Raw genomic sequence first — 27,153 nt, 5'->3', positions numbered from 1 at the left:
GATGACACTGGCCTCGCAGCGTGGTTTGAAAGACTGAGTGGGCTCCCATCATTCTCCAGGGCAGAGCACCCCTACTTGTCCTAGTGAGGCTGAGCAGGTGGGCTCTGGGCTCCCCGACCCTTTCAGCCAGAACAGCTTTGCTTCTGTCTCTTTTGTGTGTGGGTCCCACCTAAGATGTTTGGGCAGGGGCTAGGGGGTGGGGAGCAGGGGGATAGGTCGTCTTGATCCCAGCTCAACTCTGAGCCTACTTCCTCCCCAGCGCCTCCCGTGGGGGAACAAGCTCAGGCTGCATTGACGGAAGTGAGCCTCTGATTGCGCTAGAGTTCATGGTGGGTATGGCCAACCACAGCTCATGGTGGGTGTGGCCGACAGGCGTGGCCAACCACAGTACGTGTGGGTGTGGTTGGTGGACGTGGTCGTCACAGTTCGTAGCGGGCATTGCCGACGGGCGTGGCAGACCGCAGTACTTGGTGGTCTGTGGGCGTGGTAGCCGTGGTTCGTGGTGGGTGTGGTTTGTGGGCGTGGCAGTCACCGCTCGTGGTGGGTGTGGTCTGGCGGCCCAGTCACCGTATAAAAGGCCCCACATTTTCCCCACCTTCTGGATCTTGTCCTGGTAGGTGGAAGGGTCTCCAGTGCTGGCCTGGGTTAGAGGCAGGCCGTAGGTGGCCGGGTCGATCCGGCTGTGGGAACTGGGGCAGCGCATCCTTTCTCTCCCACTCAGCCCTCTGCGGCAGCCTCAGGTGCTTGAGCAAGGGTAGCGGAGACTGTCAGTGGGGGCCCATGTCAGATCACAGGGTCCGGGAGACCCCACTTCAATAAAGGCAGGGCCCGAGGCTGGGCTGTTTGGTGAGTGGTACTGCTTGTATTTCAATCCCCAAGCCCCTTTCTCCTCCAGGACTGTGGTCTGTGGCATCCAAGATCTGGGGTTTTGGGAGTCTAAGTGTAGATGGCACGAGATTGACCTCCCCCAGTTAAGTCCCTGCTGTTTGGTCTTCAGCCAGGGGATCGAACTGGAGTTTATTTTTTTTTGGGGGGGGGGCTTCTGCCCCCACCAGTGTCCTCAGTTCATGCTTTCAGCTTCTTCTCCCCATTCTTGGTTCCTGTCTTTATCTACACTCACCCCTTGGAGGTCTCACCCATCTGCCGAGATCGCCTGGATTGACACCTCCCGCCCACCCCCAGCTGTTGCTCAGCGTGGCAGGGGAAGTGGCAGACTTCTCAGCCCCAAACTCAGCTCTCCTCTGCTGCCCTGCCTCCGAGATTCTCTTTGGGTTCCCTCCTCTCTGTCAGTTAAGAGCAATGGGTGGCAACCCCCCCCCCCCCCTTCCATGTGCTCAGGCCCAAACCCCAGAGTCAACCCTGCCTCTATTCTCCCATTCCATGTGGAAGCCTCCAGGAAGCCCACTGAACCCTCTTTCAAAATAGATCCAGAATCTGACCACGACTCCCCGCCTGTGCAGCCATCGTCCCGGCCAGGATCCCAGCAGCAGCCCCCCTCCCTGGGGTCCCAGCCTCTGCCTTCGCCCCTCCACCCTCACTCTACAGTGGTGGTGGGTATTCAATGACCAGGTAAGGGGAGAGACAACTTTGACCCTTCATCTTCGTGTTGAGCTGAAACTGAGGACCATCTCAGGAGACAAGAAGAGAGTTAATAAGGTCTAGAGTTGGAACCCATGGACTCTGGATCAGGTGCATCAGGAGGTGGGTGGGGAGGGGGGACAAAGCAAGAGAGGACAGGCCTCAGAAGGTGGTCATCTGGGTTCTGGGAGCAGGACATCAGCCTTGGAGAACCTGGCCTAAGTTTAGAAACAGGAGTTGGTCCTGCAGGCAAAACAGGGATGGGGAACAGAAGGACGAGACCTTGTTCGCTTCAACCTTTGTATGTCCACCCTGCAGGCAGGGGTAGAAGGAGACTTGGTGAGCAGTGGACCTCAGGGCCCTGGGAACAGAGCGGGAGGAACAGGAGGGAAGCCCAGGGCTGCAGGAAGAAAGAGGGGGTGGGAGGGGGCCTGGTTTCCCCTGGGAGATTCAAGAGAACGTCAGGAGCTAAGGACCAGCCAGGTTGTGGGGAGTTGCCAGTACATTGAGGGTCACTTCCCCAACTGTGATGAGCTTGGGGAGCTGGGACAACACTGCCTGGGAGCAGCCTCATCCATGAAGGAATATTCTAGAAGAGATGGCAACAGCTTCAGGCCCAGGGCAGACCAGGGGCATAGCAGGCTATTGGCTCAGGGACCATGAGGTCTAGAACTTTCCTTGGATACTTCCCTGTTGTGTGTGTATATGTGTGTGGCAGCCTGTGCATAGGGCAAAGGGTGTCTGTCTTGCTGGTCATTGAACCCAGGGTTGGCAAGGCAGGTGCGGGGAAGCTGGAAGAAAATGTGAGGAGCCATAAGACCTGCAGGCATGCTTTATTTGCTAATGGCTGATGCCGCAGCAAGGCAGACATGCTTTATGCTCCCGTGACCGACACAGTCACAAGGGCTGTTCAGGTGATGCTTACACAGGCATGCAGGACGAAGGTGGCGCGTGGCCAAGCGAGTATATCATGATGCCTGTGCACATCGCTGCAAGTGATCTCGCCATTACATAACCGTGCGAAGTCACTGCTTACAGAACTGGGGCAGGGGCAAGAGCGAGAGAGCCTGACCATTGGATCTTGGCTAATCGCTATTTCTCTACAGTGTCAAAGGGGAAATAAAAACAAAGAATTCTTAAATGCCCAGGACTCTAAAGGAAGAAGACTTCATTAGTTGTATGAGGTGCAGAAAATCTGATTCAGCCTTGCTTAAGGGAAAAGGAAATCAATCTGTCGGTTCACAAAAGCTGGAAGAGTCTAGACTGGCTTTGGGTGCCACATGACTGGGACTCCAGTGAGCTCGGCCGAATTCTCAGCTGGCTGTCTTCAGGCCACTGGAGCGTGTCCTGTAGCTTCAGGCTCTTACACACTGAAGCCCAAGGCCCTGTGCCTCTTATTTTCACAAGCCGACAGAATGTTCTGAATCATTGTCCCCAGTCGTTACCATCTTTGTAGTCTTGGGCCGGGGGTGGCGTTCACCACAGGCATGGCCGAGAGGGAGGTTCCTCCAGGGAAAGTGCGGTCCCATTGCTGGGAGAATGGATAGCATGGCACAAAAGCAGCAGACACCCCCATCAGAGGATGCAAGGAAAGTCTAGGCACCAGGGACCACCCCATCAGGGTGAGGAGGAGTGTATAAATCCTCTTTTCCGGGAGAAGCAGCCGCATGAAGGAGGCTCCCCTGAGAATGTGTAAAGCAGAGAGAGGCCCACAGCTTTTTTTCTGAGCTTTAAGCTTCAGGTGCGAACTAAGAACAACTGGCATCTTCGTGCATACAAGCGCAGGGGTTCCTTCCTCCCGGCTCCCTTTCCACCCAGCTGCACCCGGTTCCTCCCCTGTGGGCGCAGGGGTGACTGTCTTTCCCTGGGCTGACATGGGGTAGGGGGGCCCTGTCTGGACCATCCTGGTCACTCTGGGGACCTGTGTGAATCTTGAGGCTGGATTAACTCCGCCTGTGGAAGTGATGGGGCTTCCCTGGTAGCTCAGCTGAGGGTCTGCCTGGTTAGTAAAGGATAACCCAGGCCAGCCCCCACTGGCCCCACCACTCAGAGCCTGACAGATGTCTGCCAGACTGGAGTGGGGGCCTGGGGGGCTTTGAAACTTCACTTTCTGTGGGAGACGTTATGCTTTCTAACTTCTTTATGGTAACTGAGTAAGGAGAGGGGCTTCACAGGGGTTCACCTTGCGTCGTTTTGGCCCTGGGACTGTCTGGACTGGGCTGTCCCCAGGACCCTCCGGTGAGCTTGCCTGGCCCCAGACTGAGGATCATTCTGATGGGGGGAGGGGTAAGATTGGGAACTGGTTTTTGGTGTGAGTTAGAGGGAAGACAACAGGCTCAGTCTTCTCTTTGGCTCCAGAAGAATACCAAGGAATTTGGGTAAATGTAGGGGGAGGTACAGATAAGGAGGTGGGAAGGGTCCTTCCTCGTGGAGAGGGTCAGCCACACTCTAAGCTGACTCCATGCTCTTCAAATAAACAGAGGACAGTCAGCATACATTTAAAAAAATGAGAAAATGCTTCTGGATTCTGGTTTGGCATGTAAGACGCATGAAGTTGCTGCTCTGTCTTAGTAACAAGTAAAACTGCAAAAACTTCAAAAGCGATGATACTTCAATCTGAAAGAGCAATGAGGTCACGGGGCAAGCCACTGACAGGTAAGCACAGAGGATCGCAGCTTCCCAGAGCAGAAACTCATGAGCAGACGCCGCTGAGGGAACCAGCGCTGGGTAGGAAAACCCAGATGGGAGTTGATCAATTGCTGGAGGCTCAGTGTAGACAAATCTGAGAACTGAAGATTCCAGATAACCCAGTCCTAGAAGGACCTCATGCTTTGTGAGTTTTACCTCCAGGAGCTTGACCAGGTTCCCACAGTGAATACTGGGGAACAGTCCCCTCACCATACTGGCAGGAGGAGAGGGAGGTGAACCATCCTGAAATATACCAGATGCTGGGTTCTTCAAGGGGCCTGCCCTCAGGAGAAATGGTTAACCAGAGCCTAACCTGCTGGGCTTTGGTCAGAGTCTAAGTGACCTGGGGGAAGGAAAACACCCAGTTCCAGCCCACTCTAGCTATCCTGTCCCACTTAAGGGGGGAGAGAGGGGAAAACTGAGAAACACTCCTGAAGTTCACAGTCCAGAGCACAGGCTCACTGAGACCTCCTAGGCTGCGGAGCTCTTCCCCTCCCTGAACCTCACTACTGCATTATTAGAGTTCCTGAGAAAGCTTGCAACTTTACAGAAGTTCCTTTTACCCAGGACATTATGTCCTGCTCTCAGACCCATGGGGCTTCCCAGGTGGCTCAGTGGTAAAGAATCTGCCTGCCAAGCAGGAGGCGTGGGTTCAATTCCTGGGTCGACGATCCCCTGGAGAAGGAAATGGCAACTGACTCCAGTATTCTTGCCTTGGAAGTCCCATGAACAGAGGAGCCTGGCAGGCTATAGTCCATGGTGTCACAAAAGAGTCGGACGTGTCTTAGCGCGTAAACAACAATAACAGGCAAACACACAGATTCACACATCAGAATCTGATTTAGCTATGGCAGAGAGGTTGAAATGATCAGATCAGGAATTTAAGACAACCGTGATTAGTATGCTAGGGCTCTCATGGATAAAGTTGACAGCATGCCAGAACAGATGTGCAGTGTAAGCAGAAAGATGGAAATAACAAAGAAAAGGAACCCAAAAGAAGTGCTATAGTTCAAACACACGCTCAGAAATGCAGAATGTCTTTAAAGGGCTTGTTAGTAGACTAGACACGGCCGAGGAAAGAGTCTCTGAACTGCAGCATGCCAGGCCCCTCTGTCCTCTTCTCTCTCCTGGAGTTTGCCCAAGTTCATGTCTGTTGAATCGGTGATGCCATCCAACCATCTCATCCTCTGTTGCCCCTTTCTCCTCCTGCCTTCAATCTTTTCCATCATCAGGGTCTTTTCCAATGAGTCAGCTCTTTGCATCAGGTGGCTTAAGTATTGGAGCTTCAGCTTCAGCATCAGTCCTTCCAGTGAATATTCAGGGTTGATTTCCTTTAGGATTGACTGGTCTGATCTTGCAGTCCAAGGGACTTTCAAGAGTCTTTTCCAAACCACTGTTTGAAAGCATCAGTTCTTTGGTGCTCAGCCTTCTTTATGGTCCAACTCTCATATCCATACATGACTACTGGAAAAACCATAGCTTTAACTAGATGGGCCTTTGTTGGCAAAGTGGTGTCTCTGCTTTTTAATACACTGTCTAGGTTTGCGATGGCACCCCACTCCAGTACTCTTGCCTGGAAAATCCCATGGACGGAGGAGCCTGGTGGGCTGCCGTCTCTGGGGTGGCACAGGGTCGGACACGACTGAGCAGCTCAGCAGCAGCAGCAGCAGCAGCAGGTTGGTCACAGCTTTTCTTCCAAGGAGCAAGCGTCCTTTAATTTCATGGCTGCAGTCACTGTCCACGGTGATTTTGGAGCCCAAGAAAATGAAGTCTGTAACTATTTCCACTTTTTCCCCATCTGTTTGCCATGAAGTGATGGGGCTGGATGCCATGACTTTGTTTTTTGAATGCTGAGTTTTAAGCCACCTTTTTCATTCCCTTCTTTCACCTTCGTCAAGAGGCTCTTTAGTTCCTCTTCACTTTCTGCCATTAGAGTGGTATCATTTGCACACCTGAGGTTGATATTTCTCCTGTCAATCTTGATTTCAGCTTGTGATTCATCCGGTGTGGCATTTTCGCATGGTATACTTTGCATAGAAGTTAAATAAGCAGGGTGACAATATACAGCCTTGAGGTACTCCTTTCCCAATTTGGAACCAGTCTGTCGTTCCGTGTCTGGTTCTGACTGTTGCTTCTTGACCTGCATACAGGTTTCTCAGGAGGCAGGTCAGGTGGTCTGGTATTCCCATCCCTTCAAGAATTTTCCACAGTTTGTTGTGATCCACACAGTCAAAGGCTTACCCCAGTGTTCACAGCAGCATTCTTTACAATAGCTAGATTTGAAGCTACCCAAGGATCTGTCGGCGGAGGAATGGATAAAGAAGATGTCTCATATATATACATAAGTGTACATGTATATAAAATGCATGTATATATAATATTTGCACACATGATGGAATATTACTCATCCATAAAAAGAAAGAAGTTTTGCCATTTTCAGCAAGGTAGATGGATCTAGGAAGTATTATATTTAGTAAAAATGTCAGACAAAGATAGGCAAATACGGCATGGTATCACTTATATGTGGAACGAAAAAAAACCGATACAAATGAAGTACAAGCAAAACAGAAACAGACCCACAGACACAGAAAACAAGCACTGATACAGGATAACAAAGTGGTTATTCGCGGGAAGAGGAAAGGGGAAAGGGGAAATTCCAGGTATAGATTAAGAGACACAAACTACCATGTATCAAATAGACGAGCAACAGGGATATATTGTATAGCATAGGGAATTATAGCCATTATTTGGTGATAACTTTTAATGGACTATAATCTGTAAAAATACTGAATCACAATACTAGATACCTGAAACTAATATAACATTGGAAATCAACTACACTTAAAAAAAAAAAGACGTTTTCAAGAGAATGAAAAGACAAGCCACAGACTTGGAGAAAACATTCACAAAATATACATACACTAAAGGATTATTATCCAAAATATACAAAGAACTCTTAAAACTCAAAAGAAGACAGACAACCCAATTAAAAATGGGCCAAGGATCTGAGTAGACACCTTGTCAGAGAGGATATACAGATGGCAAATAAGCTTATGAAAAGTTGCTTTATGTCATCTGTCATTAGGGAAATGCAAATTTAGCCAACAGTGAACTACCACTACAAATGTATTAGAATGGCCAAAACCCCAGACTCTGACAACAACCAATGCTGGTAAGGATGGACAGCAGTGGTAACTACCACTCACTGCTGACGAGAATGCAAAATGCTACCATTGCTTTGGAAGACTCTGGTAGCTTCTTACAAAACATACTCTCCTCATATTATTCAGCATTTGTGATCCCTGGTATTTAACCCCAAAGAACTGAAAACTTAGGTCCACACAAAAACCTACACACAGATATTTAAAATAGCTTTATCCATGATTGCCAAAACTTGGAAGGAGCCAAGGTATCCTGCAGGAGGTGAATGGACAAATAAATTGGGTCCAACCAGACAATGGAATATCATTCAGTGCTAAAAAGAAATGAGCTATGAGGCCATGAAAAGACTTGGAGGAAACTTACATTTGCCTTACTAAGTGAAAGTGCTAAGTGAAAGAAATCAATCTGAAAAAGCCATATCCTGTATGATTCCAACTATAGAACATCTTGGAGAAGGCAAAACGATAGAGAAAGTAAAAACATCAGTGGTTGCCGCGAATCGGGATGGGGAGAGAGGGATGCAGAGGTGAGCACAGAGGATCTTCAGGGCAGTGAAAATACTCTGGATCATATTATAATGGTGGGTAAATATCACATAAGTTTCCCAAACCCACAGAATGCGCAGGGCCAAGAGTGAGTCCTGACGTAAATTACAGATTTGGGGAGATTGTAATGTGTTGGTGAAAGTCCATTAACTCATGAAGGTGCCACTCTGGTGGAGGACGTTGATAACGAGGGTGCTGTGTGTGTGTGGGAAGTGGGGTGCAGGGCAGGGTCCAGAGGGCAATGCTGTGCACCTTCTGCTCAGTTTTGCTGTGAACCGAAAACTGCTGTAAAAAATAACCTATTTTTTTTTTAAAAAGAAGGGCAAATGTCAGGCGGTGCCACTGTGCTCACATCTCTGCTCTCCCTTTGAAGGGTCATGTCCAGTCCTGTGTGTTTCTGCCAGTCTCCACTGGCCAGTGGACGGGGGGGACTCAGTGACTGCCCCGGATGGCCTGCCTGCACCCCAGAAGTGCCTGAGTGTCTCAGCCATTCCCTCAGCTCCGTGTGGATGGATGACCATCTGCAAATTTCAGGCCAGTGGTGCTCCCCAGCTCAGCTGTCCCACAGGTCCTGCTGGACACCAGCCACCCAGGGACCAAGGGCTCTGTGTCCTGTTTGTCCACTATTCCCAAGGGTACCTCCCAGGAAGGCCAAGGGTGACTGAGAGAGCAGGACCCAGGCGTTATGGGGTCCCCCAGCCAGACACCTCCAAATGCCACCCAGTGCATCCCCAATATCTCCATAACATTGTCTGGCAAGAAGGGAGGAAAAAACAACCCTTGAAAACCACACTCCATTTTACAGGGTAGGAAGCTGAGGCTAGGAGAGGAGTCACACCACAGTCAAGAGGCCTGGGGTCCTGCCTCCCCACGGGTGTGGGGTGGGGGTGGGGGGTGGAGGAAGGGCGGAGGAGGGGTGGGGGACACCCCCCCACCTTGCTCCTGCTCTGGTTATGCCGGCCTAGGGGGATGTGGACTCAGGTCTCCCTGGGTCTGAGTGTGGGGTGGGCAGGTGGCCAATGTCCTCGCGCAGCAGAAGCCTCAGCTTCCGCTGGGAACTGCTGACCAGCACAGCTGTCTGCATCTGGGCAGCTGAAGGAAGCGGCCGCGGCCCTCTCTGCCCTGTCCCCGGGCCTTAGCGCCACTGCTTGCAGAGCCCTGGGCGCCCTCCCCAGGCCACATGTGAAGCAGGTGGATTACCGAGCAGGCGGATTCAGCCATGGGGAATTTCCTACCCGGGCTGCGCGTGTTTAAAACTCGAACCGATTGTTAGAACTACCTCCTTGGCACCAGCCAGAGGACCCAGTTTGGAGAGGCTTAGTCTCCGTGTCCAGACATCAGCCAGCGGAGGCCATAAAGTCCTGGGGATTTCAAGCGTGTCCCAGTCCCCCTTGCTAAGCTCAGCGTCCTTTGGTTCCTGCGCTCCCTGTTTGCACGTTGTCCCCTGTTCCTCTGCCCTCATGATCTTTGCCAAGGGCAGCTCTTACCCCATACACCCTTCCCTACAGGCAGGGGCGCGCTGTGTGTAAGCGTTCAACAGCTGACTCTGGGTAAAAGGCCTAGAGCGTAGTGTTGGCCATTTTCCCCACTGTGGCCAATGCCAATTTCTCCTTTCTTTTTTTTTTTTTTTAAAACTTATGTATTTGGCTGCGCTGGGTCTTACTTGCTGCATGCAGAGTTTCCACCTTCCTTGTGGCAGACAGGATCTTTAGTTGCAGCAGGTGGAACCTAGTTCCCTGACCCGGGAGGGAAAGCCAACTCCCTGCGTGGGGAGCCTGGAGATTTAGCCACCGGACCCCCAGGGAAGTCACCGACCATGGCCAATTTCAAACCACTGACTTGAAGTCACTGCACTGGGGTGCGGAAGAGATCTCTCTCTCTCTTTAGTTGCTGAGTCATGTCCGACTCTTTTCGACCCTGTAGACTGTAGGCTGCCAGGCTTCTCTGTCCATAGGATTTTCCAGGCAAGAATACTGGAGTGGGTTGCCATTTCTTCCTCCAGGGGAAGAGATACACAGTAGTAAACTGTTATATGGTGTCTTCACTCTACAAATAAACAGTCGGAAGAGCAAAGACGATAGTGAAGTTTAGTAAAATAATAACTAGGTGATGTCTTGAATATTTATTACCTTTGTTTATGCTTATTTATTTAGTTGTGTCGGGGCTTAGTAGTGGCACGCAGGATCTTCCTTGCTCACGAGCTGCAACTTCTCTCTAGTCGCTGCAAGGGGGCCGAGTTGCCCTGTGCCATGTGGGATCCTCATGTGGGGTCTTATTTCCCTGACCAGGGATCAAACCCCCATCACCAGCACCGGAATGTGGATTCTTAGCCACTGGACCACCAGGGAAGTCCCATTACCTTTGTTTTCAATAGAATTTAATTGCAAGAATATATGATTTATTTTTTTATCAATGTATGAGAAGGAAATGGCAACCCACTCCAGTATTCTTGCCTAGAGAATCCCAGGGTGGGGGAGCCTGGTGGGCTGCTGTCTATGGGGTCGCACAGAGTCGGACACGACTGAAGCGACTTAGCAGCAGCAGCAGCATGTATAACAACTGGTTTAGAAATTCCTGAAAATGCAGTAGTCAGTCAGCTCTTGTCAAGAGCTGGGACAAGCACCCCACTGCTGCAGGGAAAACCCCAAACTTCATACGTGAGAAGTCGAACAGGGCACATGGGAGACAGCACAGTGGGTGCAGAGTGCAGACCCTGAAGACAAGGCCTGGGTTGACCCCACCTCTGCGGTCGCTGTGTGAGCTTAGGTAGGTCACTCGAGCTCTCTGGGCCTTGGATGTGTTGGCTGTAAAACGGCAGCAGCACTACATAGGGCGACTGTGAAGCCTGGGTTAACAAAGAAAGGCACGTGCAGTGTCCTGCCCGTCCTGAATGATCAGGAAGTGTCAGCCTTTCTTGTTTTCTCTTTTGTGTGTGAGTTTTTGGTTGCCTAGCTGTGTCCAGCACTTACCATGAACTGTAGCCCGCCAGGCTTCCCTTTCCATGAGATTCTCCAGGCAAGAATATTGGAGTGGGTTCCCACTCCAGTACTCTTGCCTGGAAAATCCGTGGATGGAGGAGCCTGGTGGGCTGCAGTCTTTGGGGTCGCTAACAGTTGGACACGACTGAGCCACTTCACTTGCACTTTTTACTTTCATGCACTGGAGAAGGAAATGGCAACCCACTCCAGTGTTCTTGCCTGGAGAATTCCAGAGACGGGGGAGCCTGGTGGGCTGCCGTCTCGGGTCACACAGAGTCGGATACAACCGAAGCGACTTAGTAGTAGTAGCCTTCTCAAAGGGATCTTCCCAACCCAGGGATCGAACCTGGGTCTCCTGCATTGCAGGCAGATTCTTTACATTTGAGTGCTGCTGTTTTAAATTGGTAGCAGTAGTTTTCTGCGAATAAAAGCAAAGATGATCGTTGTCCGCCATCTGGTGGTCAGAGTCTATCATTACACCCTAGGTTGTGCCCAGGTGGGTCATTTTTCACTCAGGGCCTATGGACCACTCAAGGCTTATGGACCACCCGCAGCTGCTGGTCAACGACCCTCCTTCATCCATTTTGACCCCTTGGCCCTTTGCAGGAGTAGCGGCAGACTCCTCAAGAAAGGGGATTCGATGGGACAGGCCCAGTCCTGGACTCTGCTGAACTAGCTTGCCTCCCTGAAGCCTCGGTAAGGCCCCTGCTGCTGGGCTAGGAGCGCAGGTGCCTAAGCGGCCTTAGAGATGGGGCCCCCACTCCTCTGTGTGCATGTGCGCGTGTGTGTGAAATCCAGTCCTCCTGTCTCCGGGATGGCCCTCATTTTGGACTTTTCTAAACCCAGCTCTTTGTGTCCCTGTGGTCCTGCTGTGTCCTGGGCAACAGCCCTACTCTGGGCCAGGCGTCATGCCGGGTCCTGGGGACACACCCAGGGCTTAGGTTCTGGCTGGAAGATGGACGGTGCTTGCAGGGTGGGGCTGCCGGAGCCCGGATCCGGGTGTCCCTCCGGCTGGTGACGTCCTGGGTCTCTGTGCTGCGCTGGGCCTTCCGTGGGGGCTGGAGCACCGGGCAGGGGCGCCAGAGCCCTCCATGGGAGCCCCAGCAGTGGGTGCAGGGTCCCACTCCCTCCCAGCAGCCTTTCCTCTCCCACCAGGCTGGTGACAAGGCCTGGAACCTTTGTGCCACATTCGCTGTGGCTCGTGGCAACAGCCGCATTTCCCGGCTCTTATCCGAGTGCCTTACGTCACAGGTGCCTCCTCCAGTCTCACGATGGACTTGGGGCCTCAGACCTACCGACAGACAGCACTGTCGAGGCAGTCTGAGCACCAGCTGGAGAACAATTTCCAGACACAGAGAATTTCAGGAAGGTGCGAGTTTATTAAGAACAAAGAGCAAAGATAATGAGGGTGCTGCAAACGCAGTGGGCTGACCTCCTGACAGGCCGTGGAGAGCCCACGGGACGCTGTTAGAACAGTGGGCCAGCTCTGGGGGAGCCGGCGTCTTTCATGGGTTAGCAGACAATTTTCAAAGCCTCAAAACAAAGAAAATTCCTGCTGGGAGAGTGGCATTAGGTGACTGGGGAGGGTGCTAAAGGGTGAGTACCAGGCTGGGCGTTTTTGCCTAATTTGGGGTCAGGAACTTGGCTGGCAAGGATCAAGGGGCTTTTGGCAATGGTTACAAATGTTTACCAATGTGGAAAATTCTTTAAGAGATGGGAATACCAGACTACGTGACCTGCCTCCTGAGAAATCTGTATGCAGGTCAAGAAGCAACAGTTAGAACCAGACATGGAACAACAGACTGGATCCAAATTGGGAGAGGAGTACCTCAAGGCTGTATATTGTCACCCTGCTTATTTAACTTCTATGCAGAGTACATCATCTGAAATGCTGGGCTGGATGAAGCACAAGCCGGAAGCAAGGTTTCCAGGAGAAATAGCAATAACCTCAGATACGCAGATGACACCATGCTTATAGCAGATCGAGAAGAAGAACTAAAGAGCCTCTTGATGAAAGTGAAAGAGGAGAGTGGAAAAGTTGGCTTAAAGCTCAACATTCAGAAAACGAAGATCATGGCATCTGGTCCCATCACTTCATGGCAAATAGATGGGGAAACAATGGAAACAGTGTCAGACTTTATTTGGGGGGGGGCTCCAAAATAGCTACAAATGGTGACTGCAGCCATGAAATTAATTAATTAATTTTTTCTCTCGGAAGAAAAGCTATGACCAAACTAGACAGCATATTAAGAAACAGAGACATTACTTTGCCAACAAAGGTCCGTCGAGTCAAGGCTATGATTTTTCCGTAGTCATGTATGGATGTGAGAGTTGGACTGTGAAGAAAGCTGAGCGCTGAAGGATTGATGCTTTTGAACTGTGGTGTTGGAGAAGACTCTTGAGAGTCCCTTGGACTGCAAGGAGACTCAACCAGTCCATCCTAAAGGAAATCAGTCCTGAATATTCTTTGGAAGGACTGATGCTGAAGCTCCAATACTTTGGCCACCTGATGTGGAGAGCTGACTCATTTGACAAGAGCCTGATGCTGGAAAAGATTGAAGGCAGGAGGAGAAGGGGACGACAGAGGATGAGATGGTTGGATGGCATCACCGACTCAGTGGACATGAGTTTGAGCAAGCTCCAGGAGTTGGTGATGGACAGGGAAGCCTGGCGTGCTGCAAAGAGTTGGACATGACTAAGAGACTGACCTGAACAACGGGCTCAGTTAGTTCTGGAGATGACCTCCTTTCTGGGCTCCATGTCCGTGGCCTCGGTATGGGGCTCCGCATACACTGTCCCCTTGGTTCTATGGAGAGGGGCCTGGACGGAGAGGTCAGGTGCACCCAGGTCGGGCGCCTCCTTTAGGCTCCACCACCCCCTGTGCTGGGACCCCCTGAAGGCCTGGGGCCCCCTGCACTTCAACTGATTCATGATCTTGGACTGAGTATTGAGAAGGAAGTTCATGTGGAGACGGAGGGGGAGAATCCGTGCTGAAGTTCACTGAGGATGGAGACAATGTTTCTGCTCTGACTGTATCCGCCATCTGTAGCTTTCTTGTAGTGTCCTTGTCTGGCTTTGGTATCAGGGTAATGCTGGCTTCATACAATGAATTTGGTAGGGTTACTACTGCTTCAGTTTTTTAAGGAAGAGTTTAAGCAGGATTGCTTTAAATGTTTGTTGGAATTCAGCCATTCTGGCCCTGGGCTTTTCTTTACTGGGAGGTTTTTGATCACTGACTAATATTATTTGTTATTGGTCTGCTAGATTTGTTAATTTCTTTGTGATTCAGTCTTGGTAGGTTACACGTTTTTAGGAATCTCTCTGTCTCTTTTAGGGATCTCTCTGTCTCTTTTAGGAATATCTCTGTCTCTTTTGGGGTAAAGTGTCTGCCTGCAATGCGGGAGACCCGGGTTCAATTCCTAGGTCAGGAAGATTCCCCTGGAGAAGGAAATGGCAACCCACTCCAGTATCCTTGCCTGGAAAATCCCATGGACAGAGAAGCCCCGTAGGCTACAGTCCATGGGGTCGCAAAGAGTCGGACACGACTGAGCGACTTCACTTTCACTTTCTGTCTCTTTTGGGAGCCTCTCCGTCTCTTTTGGGATATCCGCTTTGTTGGTGCATCACTGTTCATGGTAACTGCCTGTGATCCTTCTCATTTCTGTAGAGTCAGTTGTAACGTCTCCTCGTTCATTTCTGATTGTATTTGAGTCTTTTCTCTTTCTTCTTGGGCTTCTCTGGTGGCTCAGCTGAGAAGGAATCCGCCTGCAATGCAAGAGACCCTGGTTTGATTCCTGGGTCAGGAAGATCCCCTGGACAAGGGATTGGCTACCCATTCCAGTATTCTTGGGCTTCCCTCGTGGCTTAGCTGGTAAAGAATCTGCCTGCAATGTGGGACACCTGGGCTCGATCTCTGGGTTGGGAAGATCCCCTGGAGAAGGGGAAGGCTGCCCACTCCAGTATTCTGGCCTGGAGAATTCCATGGACGGTATAGTCCATGGGGTCACAAAGAGTGAGATACGACTGAGCAACTTTTACTTTTTCTTTTCTCTTAGTCTAACGAAGGGTTTGTCGTTTATCTTTAAAAAAGACTCTTAGTCTCACTGATTTTCTTGTCTGTTGGTTTTCTAGTCTCTGTTCTATTTCTGCCCTAATCTTTATTATTACCTTCCCTCTGCTAACTTTGGGCTTCGTTTGTTCTTTTTCCGGTGTCTTAAGTCATAAAGTTAGGTTGTTTATTTGAGATCTTTATTCTTTTCGAATGTAGACATGTATCACCGTGAACTTCCCTCTTAGGACCGCTTTGCTGCATTTTGTAAGTTTCAGTAGGTCATGTTTTCATGTATCTCAAGATATTTTTGAATTTCCCAGGCAACCGCTGATCTGCTTTCTGTCACACAGGTGCATTTAACTCCATCTCAAGCATCCTTAGACTGTGCAGACACTTTTGTCTGCCCCCTCCTGTTCTGCGTTCTGATTTTGAGATTCATCTGTGTTGTTTCCCTCTGTTCCTTTATTTATCGCTGGATAGTATTCCATTCTGTGATGTGATGGCTCATTTTATGGGTTCATTTCACTGGCTGTGGGGTGCCCAGATTACACATTAATCCTGCATGTATCTGTTAGTATTTGAGCTGATGGACTCAGTAAAGAAGGTCAGCCTCCCCGCTAAGGGTGGGTGTCATCCAAGCCACTGAGGGCCTAAATACAGCAGAGGTGAAGGAAGGAGGAAGTCACCCCCCTTTCCTGCCTCACTGATGAGCTGGGACATCTCACCTCACCTCCTGCCCCGGAACTGGAATTTACACCATCGGCTCCGCTGGTACTCAGGCCTTCAAACTCAGACTGGATTATTCTAGCTTTCCAGTCTCCAGCTTACATGCAGCAGACTGTGGGACTTCACTGCTGTCTCTGCTCCACCCAGCCTGGGTCTGGGGGCCCTGGATGCTCCCTAAGCGTTTGCTGAGTGACTGAATGAGCACAGGCCACGGAGCAGGGGGACAGGTGGGCTTGCCACACGGTCCTGTTTGGGGACGGACAAAGCATCCCAAAGCCATGGAAAAATGGGACACCCAGCTATCCTTCATCATCCTCATAACTGAGCGTTTGCCCCTTGTACTGCATTTCTGCTCTCTTTGCTCTTTTTATACACACGTGTTTTTCACCAACCTTTGAAAGTAATTTGTAGACACTGTGAACTTCACCTCTGTAAATGTCTCTCTAACTGTGGATGGCCTTAAGGCCCTATATTAAAAACACAATCAGGCCTCAAATAAGGAAGCTTCCCCTGGAGGAGGGCATGGCAGCCCGCTCCAGTGTTCTTGCCTTGACAACCCCATGGACAGAGGAGTCTGGCGGGCTACAGTCCATAGGGTCGCAAAGAGTCAGGCATGTCTGGGCGGCTAAGCACAGCACAACAAGCTTCTGCATTAACTAGACACAGATGAGCAAGAGAAAGCCAAAGCAAGCAGAAAGAAGGAAATCATAAATGAAAATGTAGGAACTGATTATATGAAAAACAACATAAATAAATCAATTGAAATAAAAAGCTTTACTATTTTACTTTTACCATTTGGATCTGCCATCTATCTGGACTTGATTGCTGAGCATGCATGGAGCTGGGGGGTAAAGATAATTTTTTTCCTTAACAAATACCTAGTTAGCCCAGAGCCATTTATTGATGAGAACCACCATTCACTGTTAAGTGTTACCTTGCTGCTGTCCTTCTGTATCACCTTCTTGTGACTCCGCTTCTAGACTCCTCTTAGCTGGTATATCTTTCTTTGTACCAACATCATAGTATCTTTAAAAAAATTTTATTGTGTTTTTTTGTCCCAGTGCCTAAATTGCCTTTCTCCTTCATGCCTTCCTCTTCTTCTTCAACATCACTTTGGTTATTCTTGACGCTTTGTGCTTTCATATATGTTTTGAGAACTAGCTTATCATTTCCCACCAATAATGGTTTCTCCTGGGGTTTTGATGTGATTATAATAAACCTTTAGATTGTTTTGCTGAGAACAGACATTAAAAAACCGGAAACTTCCAAATGATTAGCGTGTTGATCTTTAATGATTAACGATTATATTTTTCAATTTATGCAGGTCTGTAATTTCTCTTGACAGTGCTTTGTGGCCTTCAGTGTAGAGGTCTTGCATGCCTTTCACTACTGTTTGTTCTTAGATGTTTTTTTTTTTAATTTAAAAATGATATCATTTCTAACTTTTCATGTTCTGTTTGTTGCTGGAATATAGAAAAACAGTTGATTTTTGCATATCGACTTAGTATCAGCAACAATATTAAATTCTCTTACTACTTAAATTCAGTTGTCTGTAGGTTCTTTTGGCTTTTCTTTTTTTCTTCTTTTTCTCTTTTTGGCCATGCTGCATGATCTGTGGGATCTTAGCTTGCCAATCAGGGATTGAACCTGGCCCATGGCAGTGAAAATTCGGGGTCCTAACCAGTGGACCACCAGGGAACTCCTGGTGGGAGTTCTAATCAGTTTTGGGTTTTCTAATCAGTTCAGTTCAGTTCAGTTCAGTCGCTCAGTCACGTCCGACTCTTTGCGACCCCCTCCCTGTCCATCACCAACTCCCGGAGTTGACTCAGACTCATGTCCATTGAGTTGGTGATGCCATCCAACCATCTCATCCTCTGTTGTCCCCTTCTCCTCCAGCCTTCAATCTTTCCCAGCATCTGGGTCTTTTCAAATGAGTCAGTTCTTTGCATCAGGTAGCCAAAGTATTGGAGCTTCAGCTTCAACATCAGTCCTTCCAGTGAACATTCAGGACTGATTTCCTTTAGGATAGACTGGTTTGATCTCCTTGCAGTCCAAGGGACTCTCAAGAGTTCCCCAACACCACAGTTCAAAAGCATCAATTCTTCGGCACTCAGCTTTCTTTATAGTTCAACTCACATCCGTACGTGACTACTGGAAAAATACCCTTGACTAGATGGACCTTTGTTGGCAAAGTAATGTCTCTGCTTTTTAATATGCTGTCTAGGTTGGTCATAACTTTTCTTCCAAGGAGTGAGCATCTTTTTATTTCACAGCTGCATTCACTATCTGCAGTGATTTTGGAGCCCCCCCACAAATAAAGTCTGACACTGTTTCCCCTTCTGTGGGTTTTCTAATACAGCTTTATATTTTTCTTTTCAATCTGGATGGCTTTCATCTTTTGCTTGAATTGCTGAGTGAGTAGGACCTTCAGTATAATTCGGACAGAAGTGGTGGAAATGTCCTTAACTTGTCCTTGATTTAGGGGGCAAACTTTCAATATTTTACCAATTTGTGTGCTGGTTTTTATAGATTTCTTTATCAAACTAAGGAAGTTTCATTCCATTCTTAGTTTGCTAAGAATTTTTATCATTAGTTTTTTTTTTTTTAAAAAAAAGAATTTTTATCATTAGTTTTGTTAGACAGTTTTTCTATGTCTATTGAGGTGGTCATAGAATTCCTCCCCACTCTCTCTCTGGCTGTTAATGTGATATAGTATGGTCCTCCAGAGAAAGAGAAAGAATAGCTTGTATATATAGAAAGAGATTTATTATTAGGTATTGACTGTCATGATTATGGAGTTCCACAACCTGCCATCTGCAATCTGGGCACCCGGAGAAATGATGTTTATCTAGTTCTAGTCTAATTCTGCAGGCTTGAGGACCAGGAAAGCCAGTGATACGTTTCATCCTGAAAGTTGGGAGCCTTAAGACCCAAGAAGAGCTCAAATTTCACTCGGAATCTGAAGGCTGGAAAAGACCAAGGTCATAGCTCAAACAGGTGGGAGGAGTTCTTTCTTACGCAGACTTTTTGTTCTATTTAATTTGATTGAGCCTTTGATTGCGGGAGGGCTCCCCTCATAGCTCAGCTGGTAAAGAATCCGCCTGCAAAGCAGGAGACCCTGGTTTGATCTTGGGTTGGGAAGATCCCCTGGAGAAGGGAAAGGCTACCCACTCCTGTATTCTGGCCTGGAGAATTCCATGGACTGTATAGTCCGTGGAGTCGCAAAGAGTTGGACATGACTGAGTGACTTTCACATTCCCTTTCCCCCACATTAGGGAGGGCAATCTGCTTTACTCATTCTATAGATTCAAATGTTTATCTCACCCAGAAACACCCTCACTGACAAACCAACAGCAATGTCTCATCTAACATCTAGAAATCTTGTAGTCCAGTCAAATTGATATGGGAAATTAACCATCATAAGCAGTAAATTACCCTGGCTTTTCTTTTCAATGTTGAAACACTTTTGTATTCTTGGAATACACACTGATTGGTTATTATAGATTATCCTTTATGGGTTGCTATATTTTACCCCTTTAAAATATATTGCTTGGTTTGATTTGTTAAAATCTTGCTTAAAATTTTTACATCTCTGTTTATGAAAATAATTGATCTATCTATATTAAAATTCCTGTAATATCTTTATCAGAATTACCCTGGCCTCATAAAGAGATGGGAAGTGTTTCCTTCTTTTCTATTCCTTGGAATAAATTGGATAATATTAGGGTCAGGCTTTCTTTAAACAGTTAGAAGGATTCACAAATGAAGGCACATGGTTCTGGATTTTCTTTGTTAGAGGACAAATTTCTTTTTTGGACTACTCAGATTTTTTCTATATTCTTTTTCTGTCAGTTTTATGTCAGTTTTAAGGTGACTTGTTTGAAGAATTTGTATATTTAATCTCAATTGCCAAAATTTATTGGTACATTATGGCATTCCTTTTGTTTTTGACATTTGTAGGGGCTGTAGATGTCCTCTTTCGACTACTGATATTAAAAATCTGACTTTCCCCCTCTTTTTAAAAATTGCTGTTGCTAGGGTTTAAAATTTTTTCATTTTTTCCCCCCAAAGAATTAGCTTCAGTTTTATTAATATATGGAATTTTCTTTTCTTTTTTAATTCAAGTGTGGCTGATCTGCAATGTTGTATCGACTTCCGCTGCACAGTGCAGTGATCCAGTTTATATACATTCTTTCCGTATTCTTTTCCATTGTGGTTTATCAAAGGGTAGTAATATAGTTCTCCGCGCTAGGTAGGAGGACCTTGTGGCTTATCCATTCTATATGTAATAGTTTGCAACCGCTAACCCCAAGCTCCCACTCCCTGAGTTTTCCATTCTAATGATTTCTGCTTGTCGTTTCCGCTTTCTTTCCGTCTGTTTTTCCGTCACCAGCTTCATGAGTGTGAAATGCACACAATTGCTTGTGAGTCAACTTGTTGTTGTTGTTTGGTCGTCAAGCCATGTCTGATTCTTCGCCACCCCGTGGACTGCAGCACGCCAGGCTTCCTTGTCCCCCAGAATTTGCTCAGATTCGTATCCATTGAGTGGGTGATGCCATCCAGCCATCTCATCCTCTGCCGTCCCCTTCTCCTTTTGCCTTCCATCTTTCCCAGCATCAGGGTCTTTTCCAACAAGTTGGCTCTTTGCATCAGGTGGCCAAACTGTTGGAGCTTCAGCTTCAGCATCAGTCCTTCCAGTGAATATTCAGGGTTGATTTCCTTTAGGATTGACTGACTTGATCTTTGTGCAGTCCAAGGGTCTGCATTTCACTTCACTGATTCCTAAGATGCTGATGTTCACTCTTACCATCTCCTGCTTGTCCTTGACCTTTAACATTCTAGGTTCCTATTCAATGTTCTTTCCAGCATCAGAGCTTACTTTCACGACTGGGCTCATCCACAGCTGTGCCTCGCTTCTGCTTTGGTGAGCCAATTAAAAATTATAAATCTATTTGTAAATATTGCTTTAATTGGATTTCCAAATTTGGAGATTTACTATCTTTACTATAATTTAGTTTAAATACATTTTCTAATTTCTATTTTGACATCTTCTTTGACTCAAGGATTATTTTTAAATGTATTATTTAACTTACAGTTGGAGATTTTAAAATTCTCTCTATATAATTTATTTCTAATTTACATCCATTGTGGTTGGAGGACAGACTTTGAATGATTTCAGTCCTTAGAAATTTGACAGGTTATTTTTCTTCTTTAGTGTGTAATAGGGTGGATTACATTGATTTTAAAGCAGTGAACCAGCTTTATACTTCTGGATAAAACTGACTTGGTTGTGATTTTTTAAAAATGTGTGTTGCTGGAATCTATTTGCTAATATTTCTCTATGGATTTTTGTATCTATATTCATGAGGGCTATTGGTTTATAGTTTCCTTTCTTGGACCATCTTTGCCTACTTTTTCTTTTTTATATTGGCTTACCTCATAAAACTAGTGTGGAAATGCTTCTTTCTTTTCTCATTTGTGGAAGAGATTGTGTAGACCTGCTCCTATTTCTTCCATGAACATTTAGTAGAACTCACCAGTGAAACCATGGGACCCGATATTGTCTTTGCTGGAAATTTTAAACTGCAAATTCAACTTGTTTAATATCTGTAAGACTGTCCCAGTTATCCATTCCGTATTGAGTGCATTTTGGTGGATTGCATCATCTCAAGGAATAGGCCTATTGTCTCTAAACTGTCAAGTTCATTTTCAGAGTTGTTTGTGTGCTCCTTTATTATTCGTCTCATGTCTGTTGAGAGCTTAGCAATTTCCTCTCTCATTTCCGATCTTGGTAATTTGAATCTTTTGCATTCTTTATCTTTGTTAGTCTGGCTAGTGGAATATCAACTTGACTGATCTTTTCAGAGTCAGCTTTCGGTTTCCTGATTTTTTTCTTCCTCCCCACCCCCGTTTTCAACATAATGGGTTTCTGCTCTTTTATTAATTGTTTCCTTCCTTATGTTTATTTAGACTTTTTTTCCCGCTTTTCTTTTTCTTGTTTCTTAAGGCAGAGATGTACATCTCTGATTTGAGTTTTTTTTTTAAATAAAAAATGTAATGCTATATAGTTCCTTTTAAGCACAGCATTAACTATATCCCACTCATTTTGATATGTTGCTTTTCATTTGTACTTAGTTCGACTAGCCCTTTTTACATTTTAAACTTTAAAAAATGTGTGCATTTTCTATTTCAAGTTGTTTTCATCATAGATTTGACCTATACATCAACCTGTTCAAAGAACCAAATTGTCTTTTCCCCTCTTTTTGTTCAATCTCTAATGTTGATTATTTTCCTTTATTTTATTTAGGTTTATTTCTGTAGTTTCTTTTCATCTTCTTAAATTGTCCATTCATTAGGTCATTAATGGACAGTCTTTCTTTGTTACTAACATAGGCAGTTAAGCCTTTAAATTTCTAAATACTGCTTTTTTTCGTGGGGGTGGGGGTCTTGCACAAGTCTCGATATCTTATAAAGGTCTTGATAGCATTTTATTACAGTTCAGTGTTAAAAAATATTTCCTTATTTGGCTTCGTGGGTCTTAGCTGCAGCATGTGGAACCTTCGCTGGGTCACATGGGATTTCTCATTTCAGTTCAGGGACTCTCTGGATGCGGCTCGTGGGCCTCCTGGTTCCATGGCGTGTGGGATCTCAGTTCCCTGACCAGGGGTCGAACCCCCGCCCTCTGTCCTCTGGGTTCTCTTGTCCCTCCTGGTTGCCTGGTGCTCAGGCTGTGGGTCGTAGCTATTTTCTCTCCTGTCTTTGATGAGATCAGCTGTATCTCGAAGAGTTTGTTTCACAAAGTGATGCCAGAAGCAGAAATCTGCTCTCAGCTTTCATGACCCCCACCTCCACGGCAAGGCTGAGTGGCAGTGGTGGTGCAGAGCTGTTCTTCTGTTCTCCCTGATATTTTCAAGAGCAGCTTTAGAATTTTGCTGTTTAATAAGAATTTCGCTGTTGCTGCTGTTTAGTTGCTAAGTCGTGTCCGACTCTTTGTGATCTCATAGACTGCAGCATACCAGGCTTCCCTGTCCTTCACCGTCTCCTGGAGTTTGATCAAACTCATGACCATTGAGTCAGTGATGCCATCCAACCATCTCATCCTCTGTCGTCCCCTTCTCCTCCTGCCTTCAATCTTCCCCAGTATCAGGGTCTTTTCCAATGAGTTGGTTCTTTGCATCAGGCGGCCAAAGTATTGGAGCTTCAGCTTCAGCATCAATCCTTCCAATGAATATTCAGGGTTGATTTCCTTTAGGATTGACTTTGGGTAAATAATCTATCAAGCTTAGGAAGTTTCCTTCGGCTCAAAATTTAGCTTTTAATCCTCTAATTTGTTGTTTTAATTAATTCCATCCATTGTTTTCTTAATATTGACACATTCTTGCTTTCTTGGAATAAAACCTACTTGATCATAGGGTATTAGTTTAATACATATTTGATTTAATGTTGTAATGTTTTACTTATTTTTCCATCTGTCTTAAGAAATGAAAATTATTCACTTCTCCTTTTAGAATAACTTGAGAAAGCTTTTACACCAAGGCTATGTTAGCTTCATGAATTGAACTGAGGAAATTTTTTTCCAAAACACGGAATCCTTTGAGTAACAAAGACTTGATCCTTATTTGAATGTTCAGTTCAGTTCAGTTCAGTCGCTGTCGTATCCGACTCTTTGCGACCCCATGAATTGCAGCACACCAGGCCTCCCTGTCCATCACCAACTCCCGGAGTTCACTAGGACTCACGTCCATCGAGTCGGTGATGCCATCCAGCCGTCTCATCCTCTGTCGTCCCCTTCTCCTCCTGCCCCCAATCCCTCCCAGCATCAGAATCTTTTCCAATGAGTCAACTCTTCACATGAGGTGGCCAGAGTACTGGAGTTTCAGCTTCAGCATCATTCCTTCCAAAGAAATCCCAGGGCTGATCTCCTTTGGAATGGACTGGTTGGATCTCCTTGCAGTCCAAGGGACTCTTAAGAGTCTTCTCCAACACCACAGTTCAAAAGCATCAATTCTTCGGTGCTCAGCCTTCTTCACAGTCCAACTCTCACATCCATACATGACTGCTGGAAAAACCATAGCCTTGACTAGATGGACCTTTGTTGGCAAAGTAATGTCTCTGCTTTTGAATATGTTATCTAGGTTGGTCATAACTTTCCTTCCAAGGAGTAAGCATCTTTTAATTTCATGGCTGCAGTCACCATCTGCAGTGATTTTGGAGCCCCCCCCCCCCCCCACCAAAATAAAGTCTGACACTGTTTCCACTGTTTGCCCATCTATTTCCCATGAAGTGATAGTGAACATTAACTTGGGAAGCCACCTGGGTACCATCACTTAGATATTGTGAACATTAAAGTTAATTTGGATCTTGCTCGTGGTGATCTTGAAACCCAGGTAATTTGGGACAACTCCTCTTTAATGACAGCAAGAGAAGCTAGATAAAAACATTCTACTGGAAGGGATTGGAGACGTAATGAGACAGTTCAGAATTCCTGGGCTAGAGTGTGGCAGGAGTGATAAACTGGGGAGGTTAAGACTGGCACTTTGCACGGATTCCCTTTCTGGGAGAAGTTGCCGATTCAGTGTGGGAGTTACTGAAAGACCGAACGTTGCTTTCTTTGAGAGTAATATGTTTGGGCTGTTTTTGATATTTTCTCTCTTTTTTAGTTTTCTGCAGATTACCATGCTGTGTGGTCTCTTTTTACTTTTCCCACTTGGGTTTTAAAGACTTCTTAAATCTGCTCTTGATCCTTTTCATCTATTTGGGTAAATTCTAGGGTGCTGTTTCTTCATCATTATTCTGCCCTGTAAATACTTCCTGCTGAATGATTGTTTCACCTCTTCCCATATGTCATGCTGTTGGGTCGCGCTTCGTTGCTCAGTCATGTCCAACTCGTTGCAGCCCCGTGGACTGTAGCCCACCAGGCTCTTCTGTCCATGGGATTCTCCAGGCGAGAATACTGGAGTGGGCTGCCATCTCCTACTCCAGGTGATCTTCCTGACCCAGGGATCGAACCCACGACTCTTCCATCTGCATTGGCAAGCAGGTTCTTTACCACCAGAGTCACGGGAAGCCATATACTTATACATGTACACCATACAGTCCATGGAAGTTGCAAAGAGTTGGCCATGACTGAGTGACTTTCACTTTCCCATAGTCCCACTTGCTTCTGTTGCTCTTCTTTTGGTATTACATCCAAAAAATTGTTGCCATGATCGATGTCAAAGAGTTTCTAACCTGTGTTTGTGCCTAGGAGTTTTATGATTTCAAATCTTGTGTTTAAGTCTTTAATCCATTCTGAATCAATTTTTGTGAGTTGCGAAAGATAAGTATCCCATTTCGCTTTTCCATGTGTGATTATCCAGCTTTCCCAGCACCACACTGAAGGCATCACCCTTTCCCCATTGTGTAGTTTGGCTTCCTTGTTAAACATTAGTTAACTGTGTATGCAAGGGTTTATTTCTGGGCTCTTAATTCTCCTCCATAGGCCTTTGCGTCTATTTTTATGCCAGATATATGCGGTTTTCATTACTGTAGCTTTGTAATATGGTTTGAAATCAGTAGGTGTGATGCCTTCAACTTTGTCTTTCTTTCTCAGGATTGCTTTGACTATTTGGGATCTTTTTTGACTCCGTATAAATTTTAGGATTTTTTTTTTCCTATTTCTGTGAAAAATGCCACTGGAATTTTGGTAGGGACTGAATTGAATCTATAGGTGGCTTTGGGTAGTATGGACATTTTAACTAATACTAATTCTTCCTTTTCCTTGCAGTGTGTACTTGGCTCCTGTGTCCTGAACTAACTGCTTCCACGTATGTGGCTTTATTTCTGGGCTCTCTGCTCTGTTCCTTTGGTCTGTGTGCCTGTTGTGTTACACGTTATTTTAATGCACATTTCTCACTTTATTTTTTTTTTTAACGAATGACTTGCTACTTGTTGTTTATTTTATATTTATTTTAGATTATAGAAATGATGTGAGACAAAAAGCAAGTTCCAGTGATTTTCTTATTCAAGTTTGAAATGGTTCATAAAGCAGTGGAGACAACTGGCAACATCAACAACACGTTTGGCCCGGGGACTGCTAATGAACGTACTGTGCGGTGGTGGTTCAAGAAGTTTTGCAAAAGAGACGAGAGCCTCGAGGATGAAGAGTGCCATGACCGGCTGGCGGAAGTTGACAATAGCCCATGAGAGGATCATTGAAGCTGATCCTCTTACAACTACACGAGAAGTGGATCTTACACGAGAAGTTGCCAAAGAACTCGAGCCCGGCATTTGAAGCAAATTGGGAAGGTGAAAAATCTCGATAAAGTGGGTGCCTTACGAGCTGACAGCAAGTCACAAAAATGGTCAGTTTTGCAGTGTCATCTTCTCCTATTCTATGCAACAACAACGAACCATTTCTCAATCCGATGGTGACGTGATGAAACGTGGCTTTGACACAACAAGTGGTGATGACCAGCTCAGTGGTTGGACCGAGAAGGTGCTTCAAAGCACATCCCAAGGCCAGATTTGCACCAAAGAAAGGTCACGGTCACTGTTTGGTGGTCTGCTGCCTGTCTGAACCACCATAGCTTTCTGAACCCAGCAAAACCACTACATCTGAGCAGTATGCTCAGCAGGTCAATGAGGGGCACTGAATACTTCAGCACCTGCAGCCTGTATTGGTCAACAGAATGGGCTTCGTTCTTCTCCACGACAATGTCCAACCACATGTTGCACAACCAGCGCTTCAAAAGCTGAATGAATCGGGCTATGACATTTTCCCTCATCCACCGCAGTCACCTGACCTCTCACAAACTGATGACCACTTCTTCAAGCATCTCAACAACATTTTGCAGGCAAAATGCTTCCACAACCAGTAGGATGCAGAATATGCATTCCAAGAGTTTGTCAAATCCCAAAGCAAAGATTTTTATTCTACAGGAATAAACAAACTTATTTCTCATTGGCAAAAATGTGTTGATTATGATGGTTCCTATTTTTATTAATAAAGATATATTTGAGCCTGGGAATGGCAACTCACTCCAGTATTCTTGCCTGGAGAATTCCATGGACAGGGGAGCCTGGCAAGCTACACTGCATGGGGTCTCAAAGAGTCGGACACAACTGAGCAGCTAATACATACACACATAATGATTTAAAATCCAGGGCCCCAAACCGCAATCACATTTGCACCAACCTGAGAGCCAACCAGTCCATTCTGAAGGAGATCAGTCCTGGGTGTTCTTTGGAAGGAATGATGCTAAAACTGAAACTCCAGTACACTGGCCACCTCATGCGAAGAGTTGACTCATTGGAAAGGACTCTGATGCTGGGAGGGATTGAGGGCAGGAGGAAAAGGGGACGACAGAGGATGAGATGGCTAGATGGACAGGAGTTTGGGTGAACTCCGGGAGTTGGTGATGGACAGGGAGGCCTGGAGTGCTGC

The 27,153-nt window shown here is 46.5% G+C and overlaps 1 long non-coding RNA gene across 1 annotated transcript; it reads left to right on the top strand.

Annotated features, from left to right (window-relative positions):
• The first annotated feature begins 600 nt into the window (after nt 1–600).
• LOC138423184 (uncharacterized) lies at nt 601–26,680 on the top strand. Its single transcript, XR_011250164.1, has 3 exons — nt 601–846; nt 1,390–1,569; nt 25,683–26,680. It is a non-coding gene; the product is annotated as an uncharacterized lncRNA (long non-coding RNA).
• The last annotated feature ends 473 nt before the right edge of the window (nt 26,681–27,153 follow it).

Source organism: Ovis canadensis, chromosome 18, assembly GCF_042477335.2.
Source record: "Ovis canadensis isolate MfBH-ARS-UI-01 breed Bighorn chromosome 18, ARS-UI_OviCan_v2, whole genome shotgun sequence".
Classification (NCBI taxonomy): Eukaryota; Metazoa; Chordata; class Mammalia; order Artiodactyla; family Bovidae; genus Ovis; species Ovis canadensis.
The sequence above is the reverse complement of the archived record's forward strand: the minus strand, read 5'-3'. Positions and strand labels throughout refer to the sequence as shown.